The 9,595-nt window shown below is 37.6% G+C and overlaps 1 long non-coding RNA gene across 1 annotated transcript; it reads left to right on the forward strand.

The window, feature by feature from the left end:
* Positions 1-7,016: 7,016 nt before the first annotated feature.
* Positions 7,017-9,595, forward strand: LOC115922297. Its single transcript, XR_004063410.1, has 3 exons — positions 7,017-7,655; positions 8,427-8,660; positions 9,145-9,595. It is a non-coding gene; the product is annotated as an uncharacterized LOC115922297 (long non-coding RNA).

Consider the following 9,595-nt stretch of genomic DNA (forward strand, 5'->3'; position numbering starts at 1 on the left):
TGACGCATGGCCTTCCATAAATCAGCGAACTAAGTTAAGCCAGGTTTAAAACTTGCCCGCTTGAAAAAATATGGGCCAATGCGCCTAACGTGAAGGTCAACCTCAAGGAGATTCAGGGATATATTTGGAAGGCGTGAGTACGTAGATCCGAGGTTTTTAAAGCTAATCTTATCGACAAGCACTTCATCTCCGACATGCACTTACCTTAAAGCCTTAAGACCACGACCGCTGAAGGAGCGTTCTACACGGGGGCTCATCTTCCACTAAGAAGAGAAATGGGCCAAGTAGGTGTCCTTGAGGTACACAATCTACACCCATCGATCTTGCCCATTCACATTGTACATTACAGGGCTGAAATCGCATCCGCCTCTCCCGGTCTTCTCGTAGCGTAGGATTATGTATCTTCATCGGAGATGTAGAAGGGAAAATTGATCGTGAAACCTGGCACTGTGCATTTGATACCCTAGGTGCTTGATGGAATGTAAAAACATTAAAAAAAGGAGAGAAAAAATAAAGGAAAAGTACATCTCTGCTCATGAGGCCTTTTTCATGTAAAGGATAAGGAACACTTTTCCCTGCTCGAGGCATCATTTTCAGTATATCATATTTTGGCTTGTAGAGAAATGTATTGATTTTGATGAGTGTCTTAAGAACAAGGGCTTCCAGTTTATATAGTCAGGCGAAATCTTTGAAAGGGAATATTTGTGTCAATTTTGTTTTTCTTTGTTCGATAGAACTACTCAGTTATTCTGTTATCTGCAGGGAGGGAGATATTATTAGAGGATACTACAAAAGGAAATAAATCTAATGCATTTGTAGAGTTTTTGAGAAAAATCTGATTAATAAAATATTATTTATAATGGAGGGTTTTTGCCCCCTTCAAATGTCACATATTTGAATGAATATGACTAGAAAACGTCAATCTGCAAAAATGTTGGAAAAAAGTTAATTGTGTATTTTAAAATTGCATTCAATAGAGTAAATCCTGATGTGACATCACAGCTATGAATATTCATGAATGAGGATCAAAAAGTCACTTTACCTTATAGGGGTAAAACCAAGCAATGAGCATGATGCGTGGTATGGATGCTATCTACATGATGCCTATAATGACTGGAAACTTTAATACTGAATTATCAATATGCAGAATGCCGGAAATCCCAGGAGTATAATTTTCCTGTCCATTAAAATATTCAATTGATGAAAAATATGCATCTTAATCAAGTGAATATTCACTCCCCATCGAGCACTTTACAGCAGTGCAGCTTTGTGGGACATATTTTCCCAGGTTCAGTCATGAAAACACAGGAGTTAAGTGGATGGCCTTCACATGTTTTTTAATGTGTACAGTGAACTTTATGTGCAGTGATGAACGCACGATAAATCATCTCTCATAGCTTCCCGTTTGACAGCAAACTTTTAAAGGGGATTGCTCAGTAATCCGTTAATGACAATTTAGAGTGATGTCTTGTTCTAGCGGTGCGATAGGTACGTCAGAGGGACGTAGTAGTAGTTGTGTGACTAGAGTGCAGGAAAGTTGTCCCAGGGATGTTTATGTACACCGCGGAGAATGTTATATCATATGAATAATTCTTGGTAGTGTGTTATCAGTTGCATTTAAAAAAAAAAATAGATTTCTACTATTATATTGTGTACTTGTTCAATGTTGTATATATTTTGTTTCTCTGAAATGTAATTTAATTTGGATGTTGCAGGAGAAAATGACTATAATTCAAATTCACTATTTAATGGATGTATTGTCTGTTTGACCTTCCGGTTCTTAACATAAGAATATATTTCATTTATTTCATTAAAAAATGATCTGTTATGGTGAAGGAGGGAAATTTTTAATCAGCCAATATACATGATGCTATAGAGTTTATTAAAATGCCCTTTATATTACTTTAAGTATTTATATCGTCCTATGGTCAAATTTGACATGCAGTAATTTTGATTATTCTATACAGAGCCAGGAGGGCATTTAGTCTGTGTCATAGTATATGAGTTAAAGTCCTTTTGGCTCCAATCATCTTTTTAGGGCCAAAAGGGTGTTAACTCTGTGTGTGTCATAGTATATGAGTTAACGCCCTTCTGGTTTCAAACAAATGAAATACAAGTGGAATTGAAATGACAATATTGAGTGAAAGATACATCCATGGGGACAGTGTTACTGCAACTAACTTTTAAAAAAGATTTTGTTTACCGGTACCAACTTCAAGGGCAGAGAGATGTTTTGAAATGAATGTAGATAGGATGTGTGTGCTTCAATCTCCATTTAAAAATGAGAAAGATGCATATTTTCTTTTTACAGTGGCTTGAACAGGGTGTTTGCTTCAGTCTTCAATATACATGAAAGCTGCACTGAGGTGTTTAGTGTTTAAAGCCCCACTGTACTACTTATAGCTACTTGCGCCCTCTATATAGCAAACAATACTTAATCGGTGACAATTGGTCCCCAATGATCCTCTTTTTCTAATGTTAATTGAGAGCTGATTTGATGACATAACCACCTGTCCAGTGACCTTGCAGGGTGGTCTAATCTCTCCTGTAAACTAGTACAGATGGGATTTAAAGCAGTGTACTCTGCTCCAATCTTCTAAAGATTCACGACAGTTTTATTGAAATGATTGCTGGTGTTCAGAATTGTGTTTTCTTCAATGTTAATAAGACATTGAAGTAAGGTTCTATATTTTGACAATTTTGAAAATATTGCTGCAATCTGCATTAGATATGAAATTAGCATTGAGACATTTTTGTTTGTTTAATAATATGCCCATTTATTTACAGAAGAAAATTAATGATGTTCATACACAAATCCTAACAGTCTTCTTTAATTTGTTACTATCTTCTTCTTTCTTTCAGATTGTTTGTGACTGCCCTACAGAAGCTGAGCTACAAAGACTAAACCTCATAGAACGTCATGTAAGTTCTTATAGAAATATTTTTCATCTGTTTTTATAAAAACAAGTAACCATTTTTCATTAAATCATTTCCACAATAATATTGCTTGGGTTTTTATCCTGCTGAAAGCATCCACACTATACATCTTCAGGTAAACGTTCAAGTTTTAAAGGCCAAAGCGTCCCTCCCATTTTTGGTGGTAAACCATTCCGAAAAAACCACAGCAGAAAAGAAAATAGTGATTGCATCATGCTCTACATACACTAGCTGTATACAATGAGACAAGAGTGGTGAGTGTACATGTATCTGTGGGGAGTGTGGTGTGCTGATATATATGTATTTATTGAGCTTCATAACATTGCCTTTTCCCTCCCTTATTAACACATAAAGTGGTTTTAATTTCAAAGCGGCAGTTTTTTTTCTTTCAAAGGTGATTTTATACCGCCTCTCGGGAAAAACGGGGCTTAGGATATCCTGAGCTGATAGGTATAGGCTTTTTGATTGGGCTCTTCATTTGGGCTCTTCATTTGTCGTGTTTTGATAGTTCATTGAAAAGATTTATAATATGAAGACTACTCAGTTTCTCTATTGAAGATCTATCTTAGAGAAATGTACAAGTAACTATGCATTAAGGCACTTAAAGGTAAAGACCAGTTATGTTCATGCGATTGCATTGTGAAAGAAACGTTGTGGAATCGATCAGAAAAGGTTGATCATCTAGCATCTAGCATCTGCAAGGTTCTGGAATCATCAAAATGATAAGAAATTTGGGCCATTCTTCGTAAAGTTACAAGCACTATACACAGAAAGATTTATATGGGACTACCCTATATCTCTCACTGACCATGAGAGAAACAAATTTACCAAATATATGAATGAGTAGGCGGTTTCCCGGCAAATTTTGTATCATCATGTATTAGTCAAAACATATTCTTTCACATGATTGGTAATGAGAGCTTCCATTTCATTTTTTGAAATTGGGGCGTTTCCAATACTGGTCTTTACCTTTAAGTTCATCCTGGATACCCATTTTATTTCACCTGGGTGGAGAGTGGCAAATGCACATCAATATCTTGCCAAAGGACATGAGTGCCGCAGCAAACTAAGCGGTTCACAGTCCAGCGGAGTATTCACTAGACTATAACACCTCTACATGAACATGTAAATTGAGAAAGTTTTCATGAAACAGAGCAGCCCCTCAACACATTGATGTTGATTACTAATTTAGTTCATGGACAGCAAGAGAGAGAGAGAGAGAGAGAGAGAGAAAGAGAGAGAGAGAGAGAGAGAGAGAGAGAGAGAGAGAGAGAAAGAAAGAAATTAAATGAAACTGGAATCTCAATTTAATCCCGGTGAACCGACCCATACCCACACCTGAGAAATGTCAGAGAATGTCATCGTGCCCATGTTATATTAATTTGATACAAATTCAACATTTGTTCATGGTGGTACTATGTTTTACCTGACGGATCTTGAAATTACAATCGCAATGACAGGTGTCGACGAGCGATGCTATAAGGCGGTGTGTCTTTCACATTCTTCTCCATACACGGTGTGAATATCTTGCCGATACCTTGTTTGTTTCGCTTGGCGAGGACATACATCCGTTTGTTTTCTTTTTAGGTTATCCTTCTTTTTTTAATGTGAGTGCATGCAAAACTATAAATAGATTGGTGTGTCTGATTTGAGAGATATCAAAGTTTTATAAGGAATATTTCAGGATAGGGTTTTGATCGATAGAAATGGTAGAATGCAGTTTTGATTGTTACAAAATACTGATTTTTGCATGAACTCCATAGCAAATAAGGAACTTTTGATAGAAAATAAACAGATATTCCATTGCAGGCATGAAATTTAGGGCATCCAGACCCATGTATTATTTTATTTGTAGTCATGAAAAGAAAGGAAAAGAAAATAATGAAATTCAATGTTATTTTATAAACCCGGCTCTGACCCTGACCATTGGAGCCTGCATTGGAATTCTCTCTTTTCCGATGCACAGCTCTTTTCATGTGAGAAGACATAAATTTGGCATTCCTTTTGTACAGTATACCTAGAAATTGCCTTTGCCCTTTAGAAAGATGGCTTGAATTTCATTTGTTTTCTTATCATACTTTTACCCCAGGTGAAATTTCATACCACAGTTCATTCTCTAAAGATATTAGTATTCTTTCATCTACATGTAGGACTGTCTATTGTTGGAATCCTTGTTTTTAAAAGTCCATTTTGCATTCAAATGTCACAAAATTGAAGAAGATAAGAAATCCATCTATTATGTAGAAAGACACTGAGATAAAGTTGAAGGGATAAAGAGGAGGTGTAGTGGAATAATGGATAAGTCACCCAACTGTATATCACTAGGTACGTGGTTCAAATCTCAGCTTGGTACTAATTTCCGTTGGCTAGAAGTTGATTTACATTTGCCACTCTCCGCCCAGGTGTTAAATGGGTACCCAGTAGGATGCAAACTTTAATGTAGTTTGCTCAGCATCTATGATCGTCTATGAAATGGCGCCTGGCTGGAATGCTCCCCAGGGAGTGGGGAATGTCACACATTGTGTGCGGGCAAGCCCTAATCTGACGACCGGGTTAATGAGTTGTGTTTGCACACACACCTCGTCTTGGCAGAAATCATCAGCAAAAGTGACAACATGCCATAAATATTGAACTTCTCTGACAGGTCTACTATCATATTCATAAACTCACAAATTATGCATGAATGTACGATTGAATCGAGCTCCACATTTAGCCTGTGGTATGAGCATTATTATTTATGGTTCATGAACTTCATTACATTCAATGTGCATTCCCATCTCCATATTCACTGTTTTTACTTTCGTGCTTTGCCTTTAATTCATTCAGTGATAATATTTTCATTGGATCTTACAGACGTGCACTGGCATTTAACACGTTTTGGGGCAGTTGGAGAGGCATTTTTATGACGTAGTTGATAAAATAAAGCACCCGACTCTGCGACATTCATGCATGCAGTCCATGCATGTTTAACATATAGTATGTTGCCTTTTTACGCTGTGTAATGCAGTTGTCATTTAATGTCAACGACCCGTAATTGCATTTTGCACCTTTGGTCGTTGTATAGATAACATTTATATTGGATGAACTTGATCATAAATGAATTCCCAATTACATGTGTCTTGCATGCGTACTTCACCTTTAAAACCAAGGGATGACATTTTCATTGAATTTTAAGGACATGCGATTGCACCAGCGCCTTGGGATGTTGAAAGTCAACCGAAAAGGTGGCGACTTGCCATGAATATTTAACTCCTGTAACAAGAAGCATTCCTCTGAGAGTCGGTGTGAGCTGGGTGCCAACCTTCCGTGTTTCATGTTAGCACTTTCCCTTTTTTTTTCTTTCTTCAGCCTTTCAGTCTGGATTAGCATTTGTGTCTTCCATTCCCTATTATGTGAATTGTGTATGTGTTAATGTGGTAGGAGGTTGCAAACTTGAATTTGGTCAAAATATGTGAACTTTTGTGTAGTTTTGTAATAAAGGATAAAAAAAAGTATGACACAGAAAAGGAATAACCTACATGTTAACCTATTGTCTATTAAATCTCATCTTCCCCATGAGTTTACTCCAGGACCTGCTTGATTCGAGTAGGTAATGGTTTAACAATTCAGATGATTGTATAAACTGAAATGTGTTGCTCAAACATAAACAAAGAAAGATCACAACCTTACAGTTACAATCATGTATTTTTAGAAAATGTACACTCTCTGCCATCGCACCCTTCAGCTGGGTATATGATGATATAGCCAAGACTGTTAGAGAGTATTGGACTCGTATATTCATACAGGATTATGAAATTATTTGTTCAGCATTTTAGACATCTGTTAGGAAGGACATTGTCCATTCAGAGCCGGAAGGTCAAACCTGTCTATAAGGAACGCTCAAGGGAAACGCAAAAAGCGGTCTTTATAGACAGGTGGTCTTTAAGCACAGGTTGTTCCAAGCAGCCATCTTAAAAACTTATTAATTATGACACAACACATTTACATGTACATATTTAATACATCAATAACACATAAATGCTTCTTCAAACATCTTCAAAGAAAAGACAGGAAAAAATTGGTTGGTTAAATTTAAAGACCTTGACCGGAGCGTAAACAACCATACATCCACAGACGGCTAATGAAACACAAAATACAAATACAAGAAAGAAAAAATTAAATACCCTTTCATTACTGAGAAAAATGAAAATTACAGTACAACTGCCGCCCCCTCCCAAATTCGCCTCGGTCAAGAGCCCCCGCGCCGCACGGACTTGGGTGACGTCATTTCGTGTAGACTCGAATTGTTTGCTATAATTCTTCGCCGCGCGATGTTCGAGATCTACATTGATTTTGCGTACCGTGAATCCTTTCTGCTTTTTATCGATTGAAGTTTGAGAAGTTTTGAGAAGTCTTTCTAAAGAGAATGGCTACCCCAGTCGTCAGGGCAGATGCACAAGATGATTTAGTTATGGAATTTGAGTGTGAGGAGGATGGCAGTTGCGGGGAAAGCGGTGAAAATGACAGTGTCAGTGGTAGTAGTGACAGTCCGGACAGTACTGGCAGCAGCAGTGATACCGACAGCGATGCAAGTGATGCAGACGCCGGAGAACACGGGCGTATCGTCGAGTGGGAGTATGTATGAGCCTTTAATTACCTCGTGGTGAACCTGGGCAAAATGTTGGCGATGCTGGAAGGGCCAACAACGCAAATCGGCTTCATGAAAATGTCGAGGATTGGTAATTAAGACTTATAAGCTTATTGAATTTGTTGTGCATTCTAAATATTTATTCCCCCCCCCCCCCCAAATTGAAATCAAATACCGTAGATCTCTAGACTCGGTCATAAATCATGGCATGTCTAATTCTAAAGTTAACTTGTTAAAATGATTCTCTAGATCTATGTCTGCGCACCTAAAATTCGACCTCGATTTCATTACACAGTAAGATATTATTTTTAGAATCATCATTGTTATTCCGTTCTTCATATTCTAATGATTACTGAAACAAAAAAACTCGACAAATTATTCACAAGAACAATTTTTTTTAACGAATTTCAGACGGGCTCGTCATTTTGTGTAGCAAAACTGAAAAGTGCCCATGTCTGCGCACTCACTATTTTGCACGCAATTCAATCAAGCACAGTGAAGTTTCATACCAGGGACAACCCCCTGTTCAGACTTTTCTTTTTTGACAATGATTGAAATTTTCAGGGTGGCAAATGAAACTTGCTAAAACTCATTTTTAATCTTCCCAATTATTTTCACAAATTTTGGTATCTAAATGAATTGTTGAGGTTAAGATTGAAAATTGGTGTCAGTTTGATGTTTTGTTCTATAAATATCGCGCATTTACGTGGGTGCGCAGACATAGGCACTGCCTTGGGCACTCTTACCATACTACGACTACGAGAACGATGTCATTTTTATATTTATCAGGAAGCTGTAATAAAATATTTATAAAATTATAGTAGGTGTATTGATTTTTGTTTGAATCTTTCTGTATTTCAAGGTGTACATGTGGAAGATGTCATGTGCCTCCATCTTTCAATGAAGGTGATTGTGTCTGTTGTCAGGAAATTGCAGAGGTCAAGGCAGAGGCTGATCGACAGGGTTCAAGTTGTCTGGTGGATTCTGAGGAGTTTGAGCCGGCCATCCTAAATGCGACAACATTGTACATCGGATGGATGGAGTACACAGATAGGTGGCGCCGAGCAGCCAAAGCATTTGGGGACAGGAACAATGAGTAAGTTATGTTTCTCCTTTTCATCATTTTGGCAAGGGCAAAAAAATAAATGGATTGATTTTGAAAGTTTATTGGGTGAAACTTTTCAAAACGAATGGAGTCACCGCAAGATGAATTACTAGTTTTGACCAAAATTCTTGCCTGGTGACCACTGGTGTACTAGCTGCCTTATCTGCAGGTGCTTCGGGGCACTTTTTCAGGAAATGTATACAAATAGGCAAGAATGACCACCGGTTTGTGAGTTTTAGCATGTTACCCCCCCCCCCCCCCCCCAATAATCTGTAGTTATGAAACACAAACTTTATATGCGATTTTGAATGTTGCCCCCCACCGCCCGACAAACAATGACTAACCCTTGGTCATTTTAGTTTTTTTTAATCATTTTTATTTTCCTGAATTAATTAATAAAGAATTAATATTTTGACATCAAATCATCTATCCTAAGAAAAATAATGAAATTTTTTTATTGCTTTTTATTTTACAGAAAATACAGGTATGTGGCCTACAGGAAAGTCGTGAGATGGTGTTGGGGCTGGCTCGGGAAGGACATCAGGGTGCAACTGCCAGCATGTGTCCATGCCTCAATAATGGAAGCGTATCCTGATGGACGTGGTCAGTACAAAGGGACCATCCTGCGTCGGTTGAGATGAGGATGTAACATCAACTATTGTCTTGCGAACTTTGAATGACTGTCATCTTCTATGTGATTGTCAGCCATCTTCTGTACGTTATTTGTGATCATCGGCTTTCATCTTCATATTCATCACAAATACTATTGTTTGAACTTCTCATGATGGTATGGTTGCTATGAACTTTGATCTCGACATTTGATTCTAATTTCCAAGAGCTGATATTCGAACTTTTGCAAAACTGTGATCAAGCAACGATTTCTTATGAGGAAGAATGTTGAAATCTATATAAACAAGCAACAACAA

Source organism: Strongylocentrotus purpuratus, unplaced genomic scaffold, assembly GCF_000002235.5.
Source record: "Strongylocentrotus purpuratus isolate Spur 01 unplaced genomic scaffold, Spur_5.0 spur5_scaffold_11, whole genome shotgun sequence".
Classification (NCBI taxonomy): domain Eukaryota; kingdom Metazoa; phylum Echinodermata; class Echinoidea; order Camarodonta; family Strongylocentrotidae; genus Strongylocentrotus; species Strongylocentrotus purpuratus.